Raw genomic sequence first — 25,138 nt, 5'->3', positions numbered from 1 at the left:
GAGTGGGGCTTTATGGGTCTCTTTATGTGTGTAACAAAACACACACTATCCAGATGTATTTCTAAGGGTTAAACAGCAGCTCTGAAATTCCCATTTAAATAAACTTTTGTACTACAGAAGGAAGAATCCTTCGTATAAGTTCGTGTGTAACTCACTTTTCATCTGCCCCAGTTTACAAGTAATTTCTCTGCCTCAGTTTTCTTGACTGTAATAGACTCAAAGCAATATTTACCTGATAAGCTTGGGCAAATATTTTAAGAGTTAACTGCAAAACATGTAAAAGCTGCCATTTTTCCCAAGAGCAGTTGCTCAAACTTCTTGGATTGGATTAAGGCCACAGCAGTAAGTATCCATCAGAAAGAAAACTGAATTCAGGCTTAAAATATTTAAATATTTCCACAACATCCACTTGTCTTCACAATAAAAACTTGTGAGTGATGGTTATTATCATGTTACTTGCTAAGCAGATTCCAACAGAAATTAGCAAGATGCTAAAAAAGAGAGAGAAGAGCACAGGAGAGAGTCCCCTTTCTGCTTGGTCACCACTCCTACACTGCTAAGAACAAGCTCCCAAAACAGCAAACACAGACAAAATGTAGGACAGAGACCCAGGATGAGCAGCCTCCAAGCAGGAAGAGAGAGCACTGCCTCCCCTTCCATCCTTTAAAAACCTTGTAAAAAGCAGGATTTGGGCACGAAGGACAATTGATCCTCCACGTTTTACAGCAGTCTGCAGAAAGCGTCAAACTCAGGGGATAATCCTCTTCACACGGGTATGTGCAGCTTGGTGCTCACTGCCAACAATCGTCTCCCATCCTCACCCAGCCTGGAGAACCCAGTTGGTCCAACTACACCATAAATAGTCTCAAGTGACAAGACAGAGGATGCTGCAGTGTGCTTCAGTGAAGTGCTCTCTCTATGGTGCCTCTTAAAAGAAAAAAACCCGACCTTCCGAAAAGGCAAAGTCAAATAGGAGTCATTCAGTACGACAGTGAAGCAGATCCCATTTTAGTCAGTGAATTTCCACAGAGCCTCAGCAGAAGGCCTCTGCTTACCAGCAATATGGCAGCTCGGAGATTTCACGCAGGTTTTGCAAAGCGGATTTCAGTACCATTTCGGCAGGGGCTCCTGCCCTGGAAAGGGCAGTTATTGATACCTATATCCTTCAGCAACAGATGGATTTCCTTTTAGAGAGAGGCTTTTTAAACAGAGCTGGTGTTTTGGTAGGAAATAAAGTAAAATTTAGATGGAGGATGCTGTTTCTTTCTCCCCCTGCAGCTGTTTTTACTTCAGCTCTATGAAGGTTGTCTCAGAATGTAGGGGATTTTTGCTTTGTTTTGTTTTTTAATCCTGTAATATATTTTATCAACTAAAATGTATATTTTTCTTACAATTTACTTCTAGAACGAAGTCTGTTCTATGTTATTTTGCCTTTCAAGCACAAGTAAAAGCCAAACAAACCTGAAGGTGAATGAAGCACAGCACGGGTTCCTATTTATAATTTGGACTAGAGGTTGGTAGAAATGCCCCACAGCAGTCTGGACTCTGAATAGCCTACGGACATGCGGTGAGTTCAGCTGGTGGCAGAAGGAAGCTATAGCTTCTCCTTCTATAAAACCAGCTGCCAGATCTAGGGTTTATTTCAGTCCTTCCAATGTCACATAAACAAAGCACGGCTTTACACATCTCATCGTCTCCTCCCTCACAAGGAAACAGACACATCCTAGCTACAGGTTGCATTATGAACTCCGCAAAACAATGGAACAAGCCCCCTACCACAAGAGCGAGCTGGACGTACACACACGTGAGCCAATGCACCCCCGGGCATTCACTCGGGCCTCTTTTTGTTCTCGCCTTCGCTCACCAAAAGCGACCACCTCAGCTGTTACTATGTATTTACGGGCACCACGGACACGCGTGCGCGCCGTGGGCCCAGGCTGCATTTTCCGAATACCGTAAAACTTGCACTGACCCCATGGCAGTGCTGGGTTTAAGGGGAAGGCAGGAACGTTCCCCCGGCACGGCTATACCGCGGCCGCGCACCCTGTGGGGGCTGCGGCACCCGGGACCCGGCCGTCGTAAGGGGCAATGTCATTTATTATTACTATATTTTTTTTCGCTGCCAGCGGAAGCCCGTAGCCGCAGACTGCCAGGTTTTTGCTTTATTTCTGCGGGTTCTGTTTGTCTGTTTGCGGGTTTTTTCCATGCCCGCCTCAGCAGTCCGCGAGGGCAGCATCGCCTCCCGCCTCCGGCGCGGCAGCGCGCCCCAGCCGTGGGGAGATGCCACATGGCCGCCCCGTCCGCACGTCCCCTCCACCCCGCCGGGCTCCCCCAGCCCCGCCCGGCTCGCTGCTTGCATATCTAGGGTTTGCACTGGGCAGCACCGGGGGCGAGCGGACACGTTTTGCGGGGGATGGGGGGAGGGCTGCGCACACGGCGGGGACAAAGCGCGGGCGGCGGCGGCGGGCTCCGGGCTCCGGCCCGCGCTGCGCGGCCGCGGCGCGGAGACAAAGGGTGCGCGGGGAGCCGCGGCCCCATCCCTCCGATTGCATTAGCTGCTGCTGCCTACCTTCCCCAGGAGCCGCGGGAACCCTCTGAGAAGCGATCCACCTTTTCCGTCGGGATCCGACTGGAGAACGCCGACAAATAATTACAGGGATAAAAATAAAATAAAATGTAATTAAAAGAAGAAGAAGGAGAAGAAAAAGGGGCGAGAAGGGGGGTGCATGAAACTGGCGAAACGAAAACGGCAAGAAAGACGCCCTTCCTCCTCCCGCCGCGGGTGTGTGCATGTGGAGGTGGGCGGGCTGGCGGGAGCGCGCCGGGCGCGCGCCGCGCGGGGCCGGCGCCGGGGCCGCGCCATCAGGTGCTGCGGGGCGCGGAGACTCCGCGGGCCGGCTGCTCACACGTGTCGGGCAGGGGACCCACGGGCCCCCCGACACGCCCAGGTCCCCGGCCGCATGGACGTTCAGCACCTTTCCTTTTTAGAAAAAACCAAGTCATTTTTTACTCTTTTTTTACAACAGACAATATTTTCTTTCACGCTACGGTTGGCCACAGGAGAACCCCTTCTGGCAGGCGGGCTGGATTTTTGTGGCTTGAAATGGCTATGGAAGATCTGGCACTATTGTGTTAGCCGATTTCCTGTTTTGACATGCAAAAGGTATATGCTGAAAATGCTGCCATTTGTGCGAGAGGTCAGAGTATTTCCTGCTGGGGCAAGACACTTTCCTCAACATGAATAGGGAATTCAATACACAGATGATTTGCTGTAGCTTGTTATTTCCATCCTAATATCTAGAAAGCATTGCATGAGCTTTTTGGCTTGGAAAAAACTTTTCAAGAACTAACCTGAAGCAAGATGGTATTGCAGCTGTCCTTGGCTCCCCCCCACTCTACAGAACACATGACTTGCATGGGATATCACAAGGCAAAGAATGAAAGGATGAGGGAGCCTGTGGGTTTGGGTGCAGTTTGCCTGGCTACCCATGGAGGGTAATGGCTTCTGGGAAGCTTTCATGGCAGCTCTTTGAGAAGCTTCTTGAGGTGCTTCCTCTGGAATTTCCACTACTGGGTCTCCTAAATGTCAGGCCAAAAAGGTAGATGACACACATGAAGAACTGTGGTTTACAAATTACTGACTTTGCATATAGAAATTGGATTCCTGTTTTGGTGCTTTCACCACTTTTTTTTTTTTCTTTTTTTTTCTTTTTTTTTTCCAGTAGGGCAGTTCACAGAATCATAGAACAGTTTGGCTTAGAAGGACCTTTAAAAGTCATCTAGTCCAACCCCCAGCAATGAAGAGGGACATCCTCAGCTACATCAAGTTGCTCAGAGCCCCATCCAGCTTGATTTTGAATGTTTTCAGGGATCCACCACCCCGCTGGGCAACCTCTTCCAGTGTTTCACCGTCCTCATTTTCCTTATATCTAATCTAAATTGACCTTCCTTCAGTTTAGACCCTTGTCCTATTGCAACAGGCCCTGCTAAAAAGTTTGTCACTTTCTTTCTTATAGGCCCCCTTTAGGTACTGAAAGGCCACAATAAGGTCTCCTTGGAGCCTTCTTTTCCCCAGGCTGAAAAACACCAACTCTTTCAGCCCTTTCTCACAGGAGAGGTGCTCCATACCTATGTTCATCACCCTACTGCTCCAAAGCCTCATGTGTCTCCTGTGCTGAGGACCCCAGAGTTCTCTGAATGTGAAGTGCTGTACAAACAGTAATTTAATTAACACCTATTGCACCCTGCTAGGACAAGAGCCATATCATCCCAGTATTGAGAGTGAAGCCTGAGGAAGGGCTAGCTGAACAAGGGCATTAAGGCAAGGGCTGATCTTTTAACCTTACTCATGTGATTATACCTCTCACATCAGAATCATATGCAGTTCCAGAGAAATTTAAGATTGACAAAAGATGTGGGACTGTTGGAGTCCTAGATGCTGAGAATTTTAGACTTTCTGTGCTGAAAGGCACAGACCCACAAGAGAGCATTGCATTTGACCTGAGGCTGTAGAGAAGACTTTAAATATTTTTTGATAATACTGAGATTACTGAGTATGTAGTTAGTTAGAACTGTGTAATATCACAAAGTAGAAAACTTAGAGTTTAGGGTTTTAGAATATAGAAATAAATATGAAGCAAAATAGAAGTTTTAAGGTAAATACAAGTAGTGCTTCCTTACCTTCTTCTTCCTTCTTCTTCATAATTTTAAGTGATGTTTTATTATTAAACAAAAAATTCCACATCACAAACTTCAAATGATCAGTTATTAAGTAAAAAAAGAAAATAATCTAAGTGTCCTTTCTTAATTGAATAGTTTAGTTTTAAAAGACCTTCTAACAAAAGTCAATTACCCATTTTATACCTTACTAATAAAAAGCTACCAAACTCATAATTGTAAAACTATTTCACTAAGGAGAAATAATAAACACCTAAGTCCAAATATAAAATACCATCTCAAGTACCTTCAATCCCAACCTCAAAAAATCAATATGGGACTGTATTCCAAGCCAGAAGCTTCACTCTCCACCCAGCCCTCAGTGCAAGGTACCATGCCTGAAAGCAGAGAAGCAGATATTTGCAATTCATTCTGACTCAATTAGACTTACATATGGTAAACTGAAAATCAATCTCTCCCCCAGCTTATTGAATAAAAATGTGTATTATATAGTGGATGAGGCCAGGTAGTGTTACTGTAGGGAATAAGAGGAAACTACTTTGTTTCTTTAAAACAAAACACGTATCAGGCTATCAGGTGAATGATCATTGATTTGATGTGTTCTGTTACCTCCTTTCCTTTCATAGTTATAAAGGCAGGCTATTTGATTCTTACCCTTTCATGTGCTTTCTTGGAATGGAGGTAATTATTTTTCATAGAATTTTTTAAAAAGTCTTTTTAATATATTTTAACCAGCTCCAAAAAAATAATAGTACTTTTCAGGAATGGAAACTATTTTACTTTGTATTATTCATATTTCAAATTTCTCCAATCTCCCTCTCAATATCTCTCTGATTTTTTATCACTGTTGGTTCTGTTTGCCTTAATATGCTGTGAAACTTTGATGCTTGCAGCAAGCATCTTCTAGTTCTAGTTTTCTGGTTTCTTGTAAGCTTTTTTCCAACAGGTTTTCATGACAGTCACTCCTTATTGACCCTAATCACTTCTCCTGTGTCTTTTTCTTTATTCTTTTCACTCATTATCTTGTTCCTATTTCTGGTTTAGAGACATACCACAAAGATTCAGGAATTTACTGTAATATTTTTCTTTCTGTTGCCCATATTAAACGGGTATGAGATGGGCATCCATCTCAAATCTTTTCTTGGATGTCTTTCAATGCATTTTTATCTAGTCAAAATGGATCCTCTTTTCTTTCCTCTGAAATAACCCTGAGCCTTTCTCTGTTTGTGGTATCACCATTCTCATCCTGCTTTTGTTCAGACTTGCAACTTCCAAATATCCTTTAGATTATATTTTGCCTGCCTAAAATGAATCAACAGCCATGTTCATTTTCAGAACTACCCTCTGAAGTGCAATGTTCTTCCAGAGTCTGGAAAATTCCCTTCTGTACTGTCCTTCAAAAATTTATGCTTATTGACTAACTTATACTTACTAATGGAAACTGCTGGTATGCAGCAAAAAATATATCTACATAATAAAAGTGAACTTAAATCAAAAGACACCAAATACTTCTTTGGTTAAATTGTTGCACGTGTGAACATTTGGCAATTTTCTTCATGCAGTTTCAGAATGCTGTTTGATTTGGCATGCATTTCATTGAAAGTGGAGCTTGTTTGGCTTCTTTGTTGTCTTTTGCTTCCAAATTGCAGCAAAGTCTACCAGACATTCCAGACACAATTCTTGCACCTGAAACAAAGCTGATGACAGAGTGTCATTAATTTTGTATGATTATCCGTTCAACTATTTTACCCTCAGGCAAATATACGGCTACAGCCCAGGGGAATGGAGTTGCTGGAGTTGGAAGTGGCTGTGCCTGGGGCAGAGGAATTCATGGCTCTTGTGATGAGCCTGACAGGTGGAGCTGGAGGTGCTTACAGAGCTCTCTTCACCTCTATTTTAGTACATCCGTCATTGGCATGCTTGAACTCATGTGTTAGTGCTTATGTGAAAGAGAGGAGAATAAAAGAGAACAGATCAGAAGTGTAAAGCCACCTGAAGGAGAAAATCTTGTGTTTTTCAGAGAAGGTGCTTGCTGCCAGAAAGTGACCTTGAACCTCTTTAAAGTCTCTGACTGCTGTTCAAGAATAGTGATGAAGAAAAGGGTGTAAGCAATGGCTATTTTTGCACCTGAGTACTACATCTGAATCAAGTCGAACTAAAATGAGCATAGAATTTCATGGCTTTTTGGAAAGAGGAATTTGTGTCCATTTTCTGTAGAGAACCAACAAGCTTAGGTTTGATAAGAGAGTGTCAGCCATGGGGCTGCTCACAGGAGGGGGCAGTACCGGTCCTCTTAAAGGAAGTAATTAGACAGGAAGATCATTTTCTCACCAAAGCTTCACAGAGACTGTGTGCTTGAAAAGTCTTGGACACGTGCTGCAAGGACAAACAAAATACTGGTACCTACTTGGGCTGGGTGTGATTCAAGCCCAAACACACCATGGGGCTTGTTGAGTGGGTGAAGTCTTTCAAGGTGGAACAGCAAGCTATTTACTTCACAGTACAAATTTATTCTTGGAAATAAACTAAATGTTTCAACAAATATCTATGGATTCTCTAGTGCTGCTGTGCCAGGATTTGCTAGCAAACAAAAATATAGGGGATATCAATCACCATGTTAAAAGCCTTCTGGTGCTAGCAGGGTCCTGACACTGAGTCTATGACATTAGCACAGGAGGATATTTTGCCTAGCAGCTGGGCAAGGCAGAACATCATTGACTGATGCATAATGTACGATCTGTACATGACCGGTCTTGCGTGATACTCTGAAAAGAGCTGCCCACACTTGTCACAGATTTCATGAACACTGATAGCATCAACTGTGTCTAAACATGTGTTGAGCCGCCTCCAACTCGGCATGTCAAGACAATCAGTTTTCCAGGGCTGCAAAATCTTGCATGCATGTCTGTAATGCTGTGACCATGAGATGTTATCGTTCGTTAGTTTCCTGGCCAAAGTATGGTATACGACTGATGATGAGTAATCCTGGTTTAATAGGAGTTGTCCTCTGCTCTTCCTCTTCAGATTCAGGAATTCACACGATGAACCAGGTAGTTGTGCTTTTTCTCCTTAACTCCTGATCATCTGCTCTAACTCTTTTTTTTTTTTTGGTCAAAACAAGTGTTTAACTGCGATACAAAGTTTTCAAACTTCTTGCATGAGGCTAAGGAAATAGCAGTGGTTAAAATAAAAGAGATTTACAATATGATAGATGTCTGCAGTGATAGCGGAAGTTTCATTTAAACACATTTTAAAAGTAGGTGTAACAAAATGCTCTATTATTTACTCACCTTTAAGGTGTTGCTTCTTGACGTCAGTTTATAGCACTATAGACCAATTTATATGGTCTGAGTAGACCATAAATCTTTGATCTTTTTGAAATTAGTAAATTCAGATTTTGTGGTGAGCAGGATGCTGAGTTGTGTTACAGCATAAAGATGAAAGCCTCTCTTCTTTTCCTCAGAAAAGAATGGGTCTTGACATTCCTTTTGTATAGAGTAACTTCAGGGGCTTGCTTAGCATTTGGAGAGATAATACCTGTGATCTCATGTTATCAGAAATTGTCCTGGCCAATTACAACTCCTAGTCTCAGCATATACAGCATAGCTATTGAGAATGGGATGTGTCTAGAAACATGAGATAATTGATAACTGGTGTGAATTAAATTATACTAAAAATACTTAGTTATGTATTGTATTAAATTATACTAAATATAATTTGTTTAGTCTAGGACTGGCCTGCTAGTGCAGAGCCCAGTAATTGAATTCTCCTCTTTTAAAGAAGATAGATTAAAAGGTAGATAGATAGATAGATAGATAGATAGATAGATAGATAGATTAGATAGATAGATAGATAGATATAGATATAGATATATGTATAAAAATGAAAGAAAAAAAATTAAAACTTAGTTGAGAATTTAGGTGCCAAATATTATATAGCTAAATCCATAACATTGATTAAAAGCTTTTGAAGTTGATGAGCATATCTCACTGCTGCTTAAATCCATGGGCATTGAGGGAAATCAGTTTCTTTAGAAAGCAGAGTGCTTGTTTACCTGACTCAGTGTGAAATTAGGTGCTGACTTGGAAGTATCCAGGTTGTGCATAGTGATCTTAGTGTAACCCTGCAATAATGTGATCTGCTGACCTCATGGTGTCATGAAACATCATGAAATGGGAGAATTTGGAAAAAAGGAAAGAATTTTTTTTTAGAATTCCCATGTAATAAGATGGCGTAAGATTTTTCAGGATGGTGGGGAAATGATGAATTCTTTAAATCACCACAGTAAACAAACAACAAATAAAGCTTAGCTTTACACAGAAGAAATTCAGGCCCAGAGAGTAGAGGACTAGGTTAAAATGAAGTCCATTAACACCTTGATGGCCAATATTTTTTAAAAGAACAAACCAAAATAAAGCTATTGACATGCCTGAGGGCATTTCAGGAAGTATGGCTAGAATCTAACAGAAGTAGTCAGTTTATTTAAAATCTGATGTCGTTAACACATCTGTAAGACCAGACAGATGCTTCATGTGGTACCCAGGACCCATCCCATACTTCTTCTGGTATGTACATTAGCTTTTGCAATTCTGTAAAATACAAACAAATTCAATATTCATTAAACGTAAGTTAAATTAGTGAAAGCAGAATTTATTCCATCATTTACAAGGCTTTGGGTATTGCATATTCCATGCAAGTCCCAGATTGTGACAGCGCTATAGGCCAAGGCCATGCTATGTGCATGTGTTCAGTGGTTATGAAGTGTGCATGTCTTTAATGACATATTTATAGAGGAGTAAAGTTCCATAGAAAAAGCATTAAACTAATAAAATTAAACACACTGGAATTTCATATAGCATATAGTTATAAATATAGCAAGACTTCCTGATCTGCCCAAGACAGGGAAGTTTCAAGCCTTGCTGGTGTGGCTGCTTCCCCTGAGCCTCCCATGCGGCAGGGAGCTGGTCAACACCAGTTGTGTCTCACAGACAGGCTATTGAGCTCGAGCTGCAAATGAGGAGAAAAGGCAAATAGCAGACAAAAATGTCAAAGTATGCAGCTCTATTAGCAGTCATGCTTAAACACATTCTGAGGTACCTGTGTGGTAACCTATTTCTCTCTCTGGTTTTGGGCTTCATGTAGCAGCTGTCATTACAGTAATGAAGTGATTAGATCTGCTCTGTTGCCTAATTACAGGACTAGAAATGGCATGCGCTCCTGCAATCTAGTTAAGTACTCTATATCTGAATCCTCTGATTTTGAGGATAGTGTTTGGGAAATTATCTTTAGAGCACATAATTTTTTTTTTAAGTGCACTTGATTGAAGTGAGGAGTCTATCATATTGTAGAATTATTGATTACATTAAGTACTTTGAACTTACACAATGTTTTTAATCTCAGAATCGCTTGGTATTTTGCTACAAGAGGCAAGTATTATTAGTCCCATTGCAAACTGAAAACTTGGGGGAAAAAGGAGAATATATTATTCATTTAGGATTCCTATCAAATGTTACAGCAAGACTAGCTAGTTCAAGACTAGATACCCTTTTCTTTAATGTCCTCGAGAGGATGTAAGAGACCTTTCGTTGCATTTCTTTTGGATGAAAGGATCTTCTGTGCAGGTCCTGTTGCTATAGGTTTTGGGTACAAAATGAGACTGCTCACAGTCGCTAGCTAGATACAGCACCTGCAACTTTTATTTCCCAGAAAAGTTCCCCACTCTTCATACAATTCTATATAGTCATATTAATGATAGAAGCACAGTGTTACAAGACAGAAACTTCACATGTCTGCCTTAATTACTGATATTTACTTCTCAGAAGGGCTGCCTTCATACCAGCTCCTGATATCTTTGGAGATGGACAACAAACCTGCTCCTTACCAGCATCTGTTTTATTGTCTTTCAGCAGCTGTATATTTGCCCACCTAAAATGTATTTCAACACTGTAGGCTTAAATCCCTCTCCTGTCTGGGCTTACATCCCTCAGTGTCCTATGTGGGACAGTTGGTGTGACCAGAAGTTCAGCATCTTAGTGAAGACTACCTGCCATGTCCTGCAGCCTCTTCCAACAAATGTGTGCTAGCAGAAGATGCTGTTCACTTAGCAATGCTTACAGCTAAATGTACACCCTCTTACAGAAACAAGATGATCATTATCAATGGAACATACAGAACTCAAGCTTTGGCAGAGGCTCTTCACACTGGAAAAGGGATTCAGTAGATTTGATTCCCACTGCTTTCACTCATCTACAGGGCCCTCCTGTTTCACCATCTGTTTCATGTTTCTTAGTCAGAAGATGAAGAAAACAGGTGACAGTAACATTTTAACAAGACTGTGTCAGAGGTAAAGTGCAATAAAATTTCAAAGACTCGTGTAAGAGTCTAAATGTTGGTTTAAAAAAAATGTATCCTGAGGAAACTGATAGTAGAAAAAGTTCTTAGAAGATCAGAGTGTAACAAATGCTTTGCCAGTAGATTTAGTATATAAAGCTCTGAGTAACCAGAAGAAAAAAGATCTATTACAATAGGTAGGATATATAAATTTACATTATTATTTTATAGCTAAAATTTAAAGATATCTAATGCATAATGCATATTATCTGATGCTACTAAAGCTCTTATAATAAATATATATTTTTTTAAATCCTGAGTATGGGTTTAGAACTTGTATTTCATGAAGGAGCTTGACTGTAGTTTGCTAAGTATACCTAGTCCAAAATGGCCATTTGAAAATGCTGTCTTCCTGAAGCCTTGCCTTTGCAGAAAGCCATAGCCTGATCCTGCAAATTTTGTGCATTCGGGTACTGAAGTCACATTGAAAATATTGTTATGGGCTAATGTACAAAGCCCAATGTGTTTTTAGTATTACCATCATGGCTTAATGCAGATGTGAAAGGAAGGCATAACTGCATTTTGCAAATGTGTTCTGAAATATTAATGTTCATCACAAATGCTACCTGGTTCAGGTTGTGGATGCTTTTCTAGAAGATTGTAGTCCAAAACTGCTGTTTCCAGAAAGAGTCGTGGTGCCAGTTTTGCAGAGTCCATCACACCTCTATGCATGTGCAAGGGGGCTGTGAGAAGTGGCCTCTTAGGCAATCTCAGTTAGTGTTAGGGCTAGCCAGAAGCTTCCTGAAGATAATGAAGGCAGGGAGATGAATAAAGCAAATGCTGTGCTGAAGCACTTTTTGAAATTTGGCCCATAATGGGAAGTCCAGGATGTAATGGTGTAAATAATTTCTCGGAAGTTACAAGGGTCCAGGGACAAGAAGCAGTCCGTGCAGGAGCATGCCTCCCTGCTAGGCTATGGCTGCAGAGCCATATCATTTCCTTCCAGCCAGGCTGGGGCACACATCCTGGTTAGTAACAACATCGTCCCGAGCCTTGAGCTCAGATCTGTTCACAGAAGGGCCATTGCAAAGCCAGAAATGGGCAGGTGGTGCACAGGCAGCTTTGCTTCCCTGAAGCTTGAGCTAGCACTTTTAACTCATGAGAGCTGTCTACAACAACTTGTCTGGGACCTGACTTCCCACTGGAAGAGTTTGAACAAGAGATTTTTAATCCCACCTCTTCTGTCCCCTTCCCAGACTGAGTGCTTGAGAGTCTGCACTGCACTGATGTTTCCCTTCCCCAGAGCAGGACCCTCCCTGGGCCCCAGGCAGCCTCAGGGGCCATGGCCGGAGCAGCACTGGGGTGCTTGGGATCAGAGCAGGGGGACAGACCTGGTGAGAGCTGCCTCATCACATGGGGGAACAGGCTGGTGATGGCAACCTTGGGTAAAACTCAGAAAGGATGCTCTGTATGCTGACCTGGAGGGAGCATGGTAGCTCACTGAAGCTCCCTGCAGCAGCGACCACAGCCCTACAGAAGCTACACAGCTCTCTGGGTTATAAAACTGTGTTTATTCCTGCATTCCAAATGGCACTGTTCTGCAATTTTCCTTGGGTTTTGCACTTTTTGTTTTTTGCATTAAAATCTGTGGCTTAGTGCAAAGTTGAGAATTGGGAAAATCTGGATGCCAGTTGGCAGATTTGTGACAGAAAAAAGTATCCAAGCCCAGCCACAAAATCTTCTCCTCTCTTCTTGGTTGAGACAGGACAAATCCAGTCCCACAACTCCCCCCCAAGCCACCTAGTGCTTGGAGCATGCCTGGCATAGGAAATGTCAAGATTTTGACTGCGATTTTTTAAGAGACCCAAATCAGTACCTTAAATGAAAGAGGGGTTGGACTTTGGGGCATGCCCACTGCCACAAACAAAACCAGCAGATTGTATTACAGGGAACCAGGAAACAAAAAAATATGGTATATCAGAACTTGACTCACATGCATAATTCTGTTTGAAAATGTTTTGGGTTTAACCAGGGGAGTGACTGATTGTCAATTGCTGAGAACCTCACCCTGTGCTCAGTAAATATTCTGCAGGCAGAGAGGCAGTGTCCATAAATGATCAAGAAACTCTCAAAGCTTACAAAATTATGTAGTTATTACAGTCTGAGCATTTTTTAAGCAGAGCAAATATTTGCTTTCAATTTCACGGCTAGCTGTTGCTGGCAACACCCACAGCCTCCATGGGCACAAGCACTCACTGGCTCATTGTTTGCCTTTTGGTTTTCTGTCAGAAGAAGGGTTTGATGCCAATGTGTAGTATTAAAAATATAAAATTATTTGCTCTTCTCTGACGTTCATCTAGTTTGAAATGGCTATTGATGCTTTTAATGTAATTTCTCACGTGGATTAAACAAACATGTAATTTCTCATGTGGATTAAACAAACATGTGCCACTCACAACAAACCTTTCTGCTCATGACTCATTAAGTTGTGCTTCCTAACCAGGTAATCAATTGCCTGAAAATGTTGCAACAACAGAGTTGATGACCTGTGTAATGTGAAAACGAGTGTAACACAACCAAGGGCCGCCTTCTTCAGGCCTTTTGCACACAACAGTGCTGCGTTGGGACTTCTAAAAATGGAGGGATTTTTTTCCTCATCATTTTAATCTCATGGTTGGAAAATTTTTGGATTGAAATTTATGTTTTTCTCCCTGCCCTTTTCCTTACCATGTCTCCCTTAATTTAGGCTAACTTGCACCATAAATAACTTTATGTCATATTACATAATGAGAAAGGTGGAGCACCAATGTCATTAATTAGGGACAGACAAAACTTTCCCTTTTTCAATACCTTCAGTCCATATCTCTTTGCTAATTAAAAGACCACACTTCCAGGTCACCTGCATTGCCCCATACGCTGATCCAGACCTCATCCCAGTATGCCCTATGGACACAGGGACAGAAAGCACACCCTGTACCTTCCCTCATTTTTGTGATAATATGCAAAATCTAGGTGGTCTATCTGGGGCTGTTTGAGTATGGATACTTATTGCGTGCTCTCTTAGAGTTTTGGAGTCCACACTGCATATTTGGAGAATGAAATTAATTTTTTTTTTTAATTATTTGTATATATTTTTATGTATATATGTATATATATATATAGTTAGTTATTTATTTATATATATAACTATTTATATGTCTATACTTATAAATAACATCTAGTGTTGAAGTGTTCTTGGAAAATATTAATATACTAACAAAAGTGACTGCCATCCCCCTGCATTTATCCGGTCTAAAAATACTGTGTCATGCAGAATTCACTCATATTTCATTCATGAGTCTATAATTTTCTCTAAGAATTTATTTCTTGCTGTGAAAGTGCTTATTTTCTCCTATGCCAGTGACGCTAGTGCTTGAAGTGTTTATGTCGTTGTCATGCTGCTGCAGTAACACTTGCTCTTGTTTTTCTACTCATCTGGATAATTCTATTTAGCACATCATGAGAGATAGCAACAAACCAGGAGATGGGGATTCATGGAGATGGGGTGCACTAACACACTCTGGCAAGAAGAGTTTTGCACTCTGAGTAAGGCAAACTTTTGAGCACACATGGCCATCTCTGGGTAAGACGTAGAAGCAAACTTCAAAACTTGGCAGAAGTAGAGGGAAGCTGCTCTAAGCCAAATTGGGTGTATCTAAGTTTGGCCACGCAGCAGAAAAGGTAGCTGGTACTCACTCAGCAAAATGGAGATATTTGATAAGTATATCCCTTGAAGTGTGGGGAGGGGTAATGTATCACCTGCCAGATGTGAGAATGGGAAAGAAGCAGTAGTGATGTGCAGTGAAACTTAGTTTCATAGCAAACATCAGTTTGCTGCTTCTATTTCAGATCTATATAAGAGCTTGTGTTCGTACCAGCTTTTTTTTTTTTTTTCTAATTTTTTAAAATTTCACCAATTCATCTAATAAAAGATGTAATCCCTAGTTACCAAACCTGTCTTGTTTATTTCTTATGCCTTTTGGCTACAATGATGCTACATCTTTTAATTCAAATATGTATTGAATACAACTTATTTTTATATATATGGCAGCATATTCTCAACTTTCATTCTATATCATAGAAAAGAGACAATATATTCCTGTGAAAATGTTTATGGAGGGAAGTCGCAAAATTAAACTGTGATTCCTATGATTTTAAAATGGACTCTTCTGAGAATATGTGTTCCTCTGCTGCACTGCAGTTTTTCCACAGTCCTGTTTACAATGTACAGAAAAATGTCAATGTTACTTCTTTGACATCTAAATTGAACAGTCTTCAGTTTATTTCTGTCCCCCCTGTATTTGGTTTTGGATATATAGACCTGTCTCTTTTCTGTTTTGCTGTTCCAGGAGATAGATATGCACCTTTCAGACAAGTGGGAAGTGATTTATCTTTGATAGAAGTATGGTATTACATATAATGCTCTTATTGATCTATCATGCTGTTATCCTCAGATGTGCTTTCCTTGCAGAACTGTTTTCTGTGTTAAAGAAATGAGCAGCTGAAATTCTGATAATCCCAAGCTAAATCTGAATTAAGCTCATAAATCTAAATATAAAACTAATAGCAAGATGTGATCAGAGTTTGCATATGTCAGCTTCATTCGCAAAATCAAATTCTGACAGGAAATGGAAAACAAGAAAATCATCCTCAAGAGGATCCTAATAACCTCCAAATTTGAGTATTTTTACCTTTTTTCATTTGATCCTCTTTAAGGATTGATACAATACATCAGGATGATGCTTCCTATGCAGGAAACTTAAGAGACAGAAAATAATGTTAAAAGGTCTTGTATTATATCAGAATGGGAAAAAGAATTGTAACAAGAGGAGAATGAGAAGTGAATTAAAAAAAAACAGTTGCTTTTTTGTAACTTTGCTACTTAGCAGCAGGCAGGAATTTTCCTAATTTTCTCCGAAGTAGCGGTCCCTAAGTAGTCAGTGGGAAGGAAACACAGCAATATTGTTCTGTGTGCTGTCATATGACTTCGCCCAGCGGATAACCGTGGCTTTGCTGGCTCACGTGAGGGGCCAGGGGAAGCTCTGGCGTCTGCAGCATCGCCGCTGCCCTCTGCTCCACCACAGCTCCGTGAGCACAGGCAAGGTGGCACCTGCCTGCAAACAAAGCATTCACACAGCAGCCACCTTGAGTCGGCTATCATCATCTGCCTAATTCTCCTGCCGAGGAGTCTCCTTCCAAAAGTGGCCATGGCTTCCCTGAAACACCTTCGGGTCCATTAGCTGAGAAGTTTCTTGAAACATTTACTGTGAAAGGACATCTGTGAGAAATTCCTTGACTGGTTCAGCTGAAGGAATGTCTGGGAATATTTGTAAGAGCCCATTAAGCTGAAAAACCTGGTGTGTTCAAAGGCCAAATGCCTGGAAAATGCATCCCAGTTGCACAGTTTGTTTTTACCATGCTTGGCTTTCCTGGCCCTGCTGACGCCATACCCTCTCTTATTATGGTGCCATGTCTGATGAAACACACGCAGGTATGTCAGCCAGGAAAATATAATGAGAACAGTTTTGGTAAGGATTCAGCAGAGTTTGTAATAGGATTAGGTATCTACAGCAAGCCCGGGAGCTGGGGTAACTCTTCTCATGCTGCAGGGATTCTCTCTGTCACCTTTCTCAGCACATGTCTGAGAAAGTTACTTGCTTGTTTCAGTGCAAAGTTTGAGTTACAATTTCTTTTTTTAGTTTCTAAATTAATTCTGTATAGGAGGCCTTGAGGAAAAAAAAAAAAAAAAAAGAAGAAGCTTGTTTTAGGCTTGAATCCAAACCTACTTTAAAATAAGCATTAGTTAGTGAGACCTTTCCAGCTACTGTCCCCAGAGCCCCAGGCACCTTGCAGGGAAGACCAACTTTGCCTTTTGGTTCAGGCAAGGCTGGAGCAAGTGCTGCTCCTCTCCTCCAGCAGCATCATTGGACGTGGAGCACAGCTGCTTATGTTTGTTCCCACAATAAAAGCAACCTTAAGAAGGTAATAATGATGCTGTCAGGTTTGAAGATGGTTTCAATAATTTCCAGGCATTCTTCTGTGTAGAAAATTCGGTTAGATGATAAGTAAAGACCTTCACTGGATTTTGGAAGGGATTTGCAGCTCTCCTTCTGTTTGTGCCTCAATTAATCCTTATTAACTTTGTGGTTGGTTTAAAAGAAGTGAAGGTAAATGTGTGACAGCTGGTACCAATATCACATGACATCACCATTGTTAAAAATATAAATCTCTTCAAAGCAAAGAATTGATCCATTTTTGTGTCTTCCAGATAAGCGAACTATTTGGCAACAGCAACATGATCCAAATTAATGATTCAAAATATAAATTTTCTTGCAATTTCTGTGTTGCTATGATCTTTAAAATAATTCACCCCTGTCATCTGCCTTTGATGCAGCCAGCTATAAAGAAAAATTAAAATGGCCTCACATTCCATTAACATACTTCTTCACCTTGTTATTCTTTTCAATAGGCAAAGTTATCCTTCCTCAAAACACAGGTGTAGTTCAGGCCATCTATTTTGTTCCACAAAGGCTGTTTTTAAATCCCTAAGAACAAAGATAATTTCTTATGCATCAAGGCACATTCCTCCCTTCAAATGTGAATATCACCATCAATCTTTTGGCTAGAAAAAATACTTACTCTATTTTCCTTCCTATCTGGTTCCTGGAAAATTGCATCATTCCTACCATTTAAAAAAAAAATATTTTCAGGAAGTGAAGTGTCTAACTCAAGGCCAGAACCTTGTTTATGATTTTGCAATTTTTATGAAATCCTTGTAGTTCAAAATATTGCAATTGACTGTTAGTAGAAAAGCCTGCAGCATCACTGGTATGTTTTGGTACAGAGCGCCAATCCTAGGATTCCTCAAATATATGCATCAGCCTCACTATTTCCCTTGGTAAAATACATTTTATATTTGTAGCACCAAAACTCATCAGTATAAAAGCTTTTTACAAAGTGAGAGAGCCCTTTTCTGGAGAGAGGCACACACATGCCCGTGTATTTGCTCTGTAGCTGCTTAAGAGAAGGAGGAATGCTCTGCCTGCAGTTTGCCTGTAAGGCTGTTGTGGGGCTGCACCAGCCGTTGCTGCCCAGCCCATCTTGGTCACCTGAGACACTTGGCTGTGCCAGGAACCAGTGATTCTTTGTTTTCTGGGATTGGTTTCCTCATTGTCACCTTGAACACCAGGACAGGAAAAGGTTTATGTATTTTTGTCCAACAGTTAGAAACGAGTAAAGTCTGAAAAAACTTAGTTATCCCTTTTGGCTTATTTGTGACTTATCCACTCTAAGAATCTGTGTTTAAATGGTGATGTGGACCTCCACGCTACTCCAATAAGCTACCTCCTTGATTTTACCGAGCATATAAATACTGGTAGTTGCTCACAGTCAGCAGGAAAGGTTCTGGCTTACAGTGATTTATTTTATTGCTTATGTTAATGTGCCAGTGGGATAGAAGATAGCCTTGTGGGCACAAAGTAACAAGAGTTAAGCAATGACTCAGGTTGCCCTTGGAGACTGTCAGCACATACAGTTTTCTCCACTATTTTTTTCACATGATTTCAAAATAATTCCAAATTATTATGAATTATTATTAATTGAGCTGCTTTACAGGCTGGAGTGGCTGATCCATTTTTCCCACTTTCTGTTATATCTACCTTATCCAGGATTATTTCCACAAAGTCCTTCTTCCCTTTCTGTTCAGGAAAGGCAAGGACACAAATAAATAACCATGAAATCACTTTGGGATTTCTGGTATTTTGCACAGGCATTCTTCTCATCTCCCTTTTTATTTGTTAGTTAGTTGACTTTCTCTCTTCTTCATCATTATGAAATCATTCTCCAGGCCTCTTTTCTCTTCTGTGTTTCTTCTGGCTTGCTTTCCTCCCCTGTGACTTGTGCTTTAGTGACTCCCATTGCCAATTCCAAAAACACAGTTGTTTACATTTTCACTCCTGCTTGTGGGAGCCCTCAGTGACAGTAACCTGATTGTGAACACAGTGGGGAGGGTGAGAAGTGGACCTGAGGGACCAGCAGACCCCACTGTGATGGGCACTTGGGGAACAGTGGAGGCTCCTTTGCCTGCATAGGATAACTGGCTGCTGGCAGCTCTCATTCCCACCCTTCAACCACCATGATCAAGAAGCCCTTTTGTTAGTACACACTTGAGTTTTTGTCTTGGACACCTTTCTCATTTGGGCAGCAGCCAGCTCAGTGGCCTGACCACTTCTTTGCGCCTGCATCTGTCAGCTTTCCACATCTTCCAGCTCCCTGGAAGGCTGCAGGGAAAGTGGACTCATGGCTAAAAGCAACACTGGCTAATGAAAAAAAGCACAAACTGTGAGGATTTGCAAGCCAAATCAGTGTGCAGGGCAGCAGGTAAGCATGGCCAAGCTGCAGCAGGATGATGCAGAGAAAACTTTGTTCATTTGTTCACTTTGTTACGTTTTCAGTTATGCTCTCCAGTGCCAAAGGCAATCCATAGTTTAGTAACATTAATGCATCTGTTGGCTTTCACAGTCTCTACCATGATACTGCAGTATTTCTCACTGAGTCTTTCAAATATTCCTCTGCTTTTATATTTCTATAAAACATAGCAGTCAATTTGTCAATTTGTGTGTAAGGGACCTATGTACTTCCACTGGGAAATCTGTTCATCTTTACCATCTATAGCAGACATGGTGACATAGCAGACATGGTTAGAGCATGCCAAAATGTGGGAACTACTGCTTATAACACTAATTCTCTGGCAGTGGCTTTAACCGTGCCCTTCTGGGTTCCAGACACACAGGCAGGGGGTTGTTTTAAATGTGGTTCAATGTGTCAGTTTAAAAGGGATTGCCCTCAACAAGGGGATGGGATAAAAAGACCATCTAAAGATTGTCCAAGGTGTGGAAGGGGAAAGCATTGGGCTGTTGACTGCTGTACCCAATACCCTGTCAAAAGAAAGGCTACACAGCCAGGAAACTTCCATCAGGGGGTGGGTCTGTGCATGCCGGAGAATCAGAAAAATGCAAGACAAAACATTTGGCAAGTATCCTAGTATAGGGCAAAATCAGGAGAAAAGTTCTAAAGGGGTTTCTTCTAGAAAGTAGATCTAAGTGGCCCTTCCCCCAACTGGTTCAGGGAAACATTTTCTTGGAGAAAAGTGGAAAAAATTGTTTATTTAACAGGCAAAGCATTCACTAGCACCAAAAAAAAAAAAAAACAAACAAAAAACAAAAAAACCAAAAAAAACCCAAAAAAAACCACCCCAAAACAATATTAAACAATAAAACTTCTGGCCTCTTCGAAGAGATGACAAATTTAGAAAGCGCCCTTTGTGGGCTGCAGCTTGGCTAACTTAGTCTCTTATTAGTCCCTTTGACACTGGAAAGGCTGCAGCCCAGACCTGTCCCTGTGGTTCACATGTGCTAGCTACTGGTTCTCTTCTGGGTGTTCAGTCTAGAGCAGGTTCAAACAGTTCTAAGAAAAAGAAAAACCACAGTCCAGGGAACTTCTCTGTCTCAGCTAGCTAAAAACTAACTTAAAGCAAAGGAGAGCTCTGTCTTGCCATCTCTCCATCTGCAGACAACGCAGTCCAGGAGCAGGAATGTGGAGGAGTGAGCACAGTGTTTGATAGCAAACTCTAAAGAATCCATAACTCATCTTTGGTACATTTAGCTCCTACTGGAGTTTGGGGACCCCTTGGAAATAACACTCATGCTTTGTTAATAAGGCATACCTCTGCCATCAGGTTGGGACTTTTTGTACTGCCCAGAGTTACTGATTTGGCTTGTGAGGGCGAAATACAGATTATGTTTTGGACTCCTGTGCCACCCTGCTTTATACCAGCAGGTCAATGTATAGCAGAACTTACTCTGTTCTCCAACAAAACCCCTAGTGACAAGAGCAAACGTGGCACAAATAACTTTGATAAGCATGGATCAGCCACAGATTTTCTGCACAAGCTCTATTACAACAGCTTAGCCAATTTAACATGCACTATAGATGGCAAAAAATTCAAAGGGCCTGTTGATACTGGAGCTGATGTCTCTATTATTAAAAATAAATGAATGACCTAGTAATTGGCCCCCAATCAGCCCCACATCAACCCTAACTGGGGTAGGAGGAATGCAGTGCCCTAGACAAAGTGTTCACCTTCAGCTTGTCCTTAGCCCTGATAGGAAAACTGCCCGAATTACCCTGTTCTTTGCCCCTATACCATGCACGTTATGGGGAAGAGACGTTCTGGGAGAATTTGGGACAACCATACAAATACATTCAGCCTCACTGGAGGGCCTTTTTCACAGAGGCCATTGATCAGCCATTCCAAAATCAAATACTGGATGTACGTAAAATCACATGGTGGACTGAAGACCCTGTGTGAGTCGATCAATGGCCCCTAACTTAAAACAGCTTGTGGAAGAGCAATTGTCCTTAGGCCATATCTATCCATCTTCTAGCCCCCGGAACACCCCTATATTTTGCATACCCAACCAAAACGGCAAATGGTGGTTATTACAGGATCTTCGGGCATTCCATACTTGCCCACAGGTCAAGCTATTGTTAAGTGGGCTCATAAAACCTTAAAATCCTTGCTTGAAAATCAAAAAAAGGGGACAGCTGGGGTGCTCTCATGAAAGACTAGCTAAAGCCTTGTATGTTCTCAATTTTTTAAGTCGCGATGAGACGGGACAAACTGCATGTGAAAGGCAGTATCCTTTTGGCACAAAGGCTCGTCTGAAACCTCCTGTGATGGTGAAGGACATGGGGGAGGGGCTATGCCTGCGTCTCCACAGGGCATCATGCGGAGTGGATTCCTTCAGGGTGTGTGAGGCCTTTTGTCCTGAATTGATGTGTATATAGTTACTGTGTTATAAGCCTACGCTACAGTTTCTGAAAAGTTGTTATAGTTATTATTGTTGTCACTGTTATTAATGTCTGAGGAGTTGTTTACATTTTTCCTAGTAGGTATTTGTTACTTAATAACAAAAAAAGAGTGGGGAGATGTAGGATATGGTGTAATAATTATTAGAGTGGTCAGGGCTTATGCTCACCAGAAGGTCCCATGGGACAGGCGCAGCTGCAGGCTGGGCAGGTGGGAGTCGGCTGAGGGGTGAGAGGCAATTACGGGTGAGCAGAGAGTCAGCTGGAAGTCAGCTTGTGATCGGCTGGAGGAACGCATGGACAGCGTATGGCAGGAAGCTGGTTGGATGGTAGGACGCAGGGACAGCAGCACAGCAGCTGAGCCAGCCAATGGGTGCCTTCTCTCTGTTGAGTTCTGTTAAGTTTCGGTTGGGTCTCGTTTATGGCAGGTTAAAACTAAAGGTGTAAAAGGGGCCGATTTCTACAATAAAGCAATCTCCTTCGGATGCATAAGGGGGTCCGTGTCACTTTGTTCCCCACTGCTACACCAAGAGTTTGTAAAACCTTGGGAAAATTAGAAAAGTGAATGCTGTTAGGTGTCTGTATTGGAGGGAGAAGGGAAAGCTACAATACGTTATTGTGCAGAGGAGTGAGAGAAATGAAAGCAGGAAAGATTCTGCAGAGGAACTTCTGTAGTTTATCTCTGTGTTATTGAACTATGTATAATAACTCATTGTGCACAGACAGGGAAAGCACCATTCCAGTAACTTCAGCAGGGAAAACTCTGAATCACATGGGCAGCTTGATTCAGATAAGAGCAGAACATACAGAAACAAAATAAACTGTAAAAGTACTTTCGATTCCATCTATTTAATTTACTCAGTCTTTTTAAAAGTAAGAAGACAGTAAAAGTAGTTATTCTAAGTAGTTTTTGATACCTTTTTCAGAAGGATTTTATGTTTCTTTAATGATTCTGGATGACAGAGATCATGTCTGATTCTTTCTAATACTTACCTATATTCAAGTAAGAAAGGAAATACTTCAGAGTTTTGGTGAAGCTGCTGCTAGAAAATGTAGAAGATGAAGACTGATGTTCCCCGCCAAACTAAAATTTGCAGGGGAGGACAGCTGGATATTCTAGTAGTTAGCCATGCTCAGACATAATAACCGTCATAGGACTTCTCTACTGGGACTTGGAGATAAGCAGTGTGTTGATCCAAGATACTGATTGTTTAAATGTGCTGAGAAATTTAACCACAAGATGGAAACTGTCTCTGTTAAGTGCAGGAGTAGTGAAGTGCTGCATTTGACCTACCACTATGGGTGGAAATCTGTGGCAGCGAGAAAACAAAAACATGTGTTTTGTGTTAAATTACAAACTTGGTTTTGAAATACAGTGTGACCCAGATGGTGACATGGCCTGTATTTTCTCTGGTACTTTATAGGAACTCACTGCAGTACTTAGGGCTGGATCTTGGGGGAAAAAAGGCTGCTGCACTTAGGTCTCATAATCAATTCAGTGTTCACATTAACCGTATAAGATCTGAAGGAGCAAGGATGTGAAATACAGCATATGTGAAATGAATGCTCTCATGGAGGAAATGAAGATTAAAAGCCAGCTTGCAGTGGCTGTTAGAGTGAGTACAGGCTTCCATAGTACAATGTGTGAGAGGAATTTGAGAATCATGGATCCTTCTGGCACTGAGAAAAACAATGTGTCCTAGGTTGACTGTATGATTCTTTTATCCCCAATCGTGTGTTCTGTTTATGCTGAGTAATAAGTTTTGCACCTTTAAGACTTGTTCCAGGAGTGAAGGGAGGGAGAAGAAATGCGGAGTTTGTTTTCAGAAATGGCACTCACTCCTCCACATTCCTGCTCCTGGACTGTGTTGTCTGCAGACGACAGACAGCGAGACAGAGATCTCCTTTGCTTTTTAGTTAGTTTTAGCTAGCTGAGGCAAAGAAGTTCCCTGGACTGTGTTTTTTTTTGTTTTTTTTTTTTTTTTCCTTTTCTTTGGACCTGTTTAAACCTGCTCTGGACTGAACACCCAGAGGAGCACCGGCAGCTCGCTCCTGTGGCCCAGCGGGCCGGGCCTGGTCCGCGGCATTTCCAGTGCCAGAGGGACTGATCAGAGACGGAGTGAGCCGAGCTGCAGCCCGGGCAGGGGGGGATTTTTCTGAGTTTGTCTCTCTTTTAAAGCGGCAAGAAGTTTCATTGTTTAATATTGTTTAGGTTTTCTTGTTTAATAAACAGTTTTTTCCATTTTTCTCCAGGGAAGTATTTTTCCCCGAACCGGTTAGGGGGAGGGGCCAATTGAATCTGCCTTCTAGAAGAACCCCTTTGGGGATTCTCTCCCAAATTTACCCTGAACCAGGACACAATGTTAGGTGTCGAAATCAGTATTGGCTCTTGTCCAGTTTACTGAAAGAGGAACTTGTATTCACTTCCCCATTTGACTTTTTACTGTCTTTCCATGTACGTGCAAATATATTGGAATGGCCCTTGTAACTCTGTTCCCAGTGTGTCAATCAGACAAACAAAGATCATTACATTAATCAGGGCTCCTTTGCTTCAAAATATTTCCTGAGACACCCATTATTTTAATAGTCTGTTTAGAAGAATGTAAGCCTTGCTTGTGCCTGGAAACATCATCTTTGCAGTAAGGTGAGAGAGAGACCTTTGGAATCTGATCTTTGTGAAGAAAGCAGGTGCCAAAATCTGGCACAAGCAGAAAACATGCATCCCCTCTGAGCTTGGTGATGGCAGCAGGCTACAGACAGTTCCCATGGGTGGTCCATCCGTGTTAGTGCAGATTTAATAATTTTCTGCTCTCAAGATATTTCGGCTTGATTTCTGCAGGCAGGCTGGAGGATGCAGCAGCCCTGCTACTCCTGGTACTGCTCCTTGGCAAGAAATACCTGCACCCAGTGCTGGGCCCTGGTAACTTCAGCAGCTTCTTGTGACAGCTCAGCTTCCTGCAGCTGGTGTTCTTAGGAACTTCCTCACTTATTTCCCAGAAAAATGCATCCCTCGTATGTAATTTTCATTTAAGTCCAGTAATCCTCACAGAGCAACAGTTTCATAGTGGATGCCTCCCAAGTCATGTCAGAAAAGCAAGCACAGATGTAAATATTTCAGGGACAGCAATTTTCAAACCAATCTTCTGAAGGTCTCCTGGTTGCCACTGTTTTCTGGTGGAAAAAGAGGGAAACTGCTCATGCTCTTCACATTTCCACAAAGCTG

The 25,138-nt window shown here is 41.7% G+C and overlaps 1 protein-coding gene across 2 annotated transcripts in view; it reads right to left on the bottom strand.

The window, feature by feature from the left end:
* Positions 1–2,765, bottom strand: part of SLC38A1 (solute carrier family 38 member 1) — a 42,390-nt gene extending 39,625 nt beyond the window's left edge. For both annotated transcript variants that reach the window (XR_008437146.1, XM_053977716.1), the window contains exon 1: positions 2,570–2,765. The gene's annotated coding sequence lies outside the window, so the exon portion shown is untranslated. The remainder of the gene's footprint in view (positions 1–2,569) is intronic.
* Between the last annotated feature and the right edge of the window lie 22,373 nt (positions 2,766–25,138).

This window comes from Vidua macroura, chromosome 5 (genome assembly GCF_024509145.1).
Source record: "Vidua macroura isolate BioBank_ID:100142 chromosome 5, ASM2450914v1, whole genome shotgun sequence".
In the NCBI taxonomy this organism is placed as follows: domain Eukaryota; kingdom Metazoa; phylum Chordata; class Aves; order Passeriformes; family Viduidae; genus Vidua; species Vidua macroura.
Note: the sequence above shows the minus strand (reverse complement) of the source record. Positions and strands in the feature narration are given on the sequence as shown.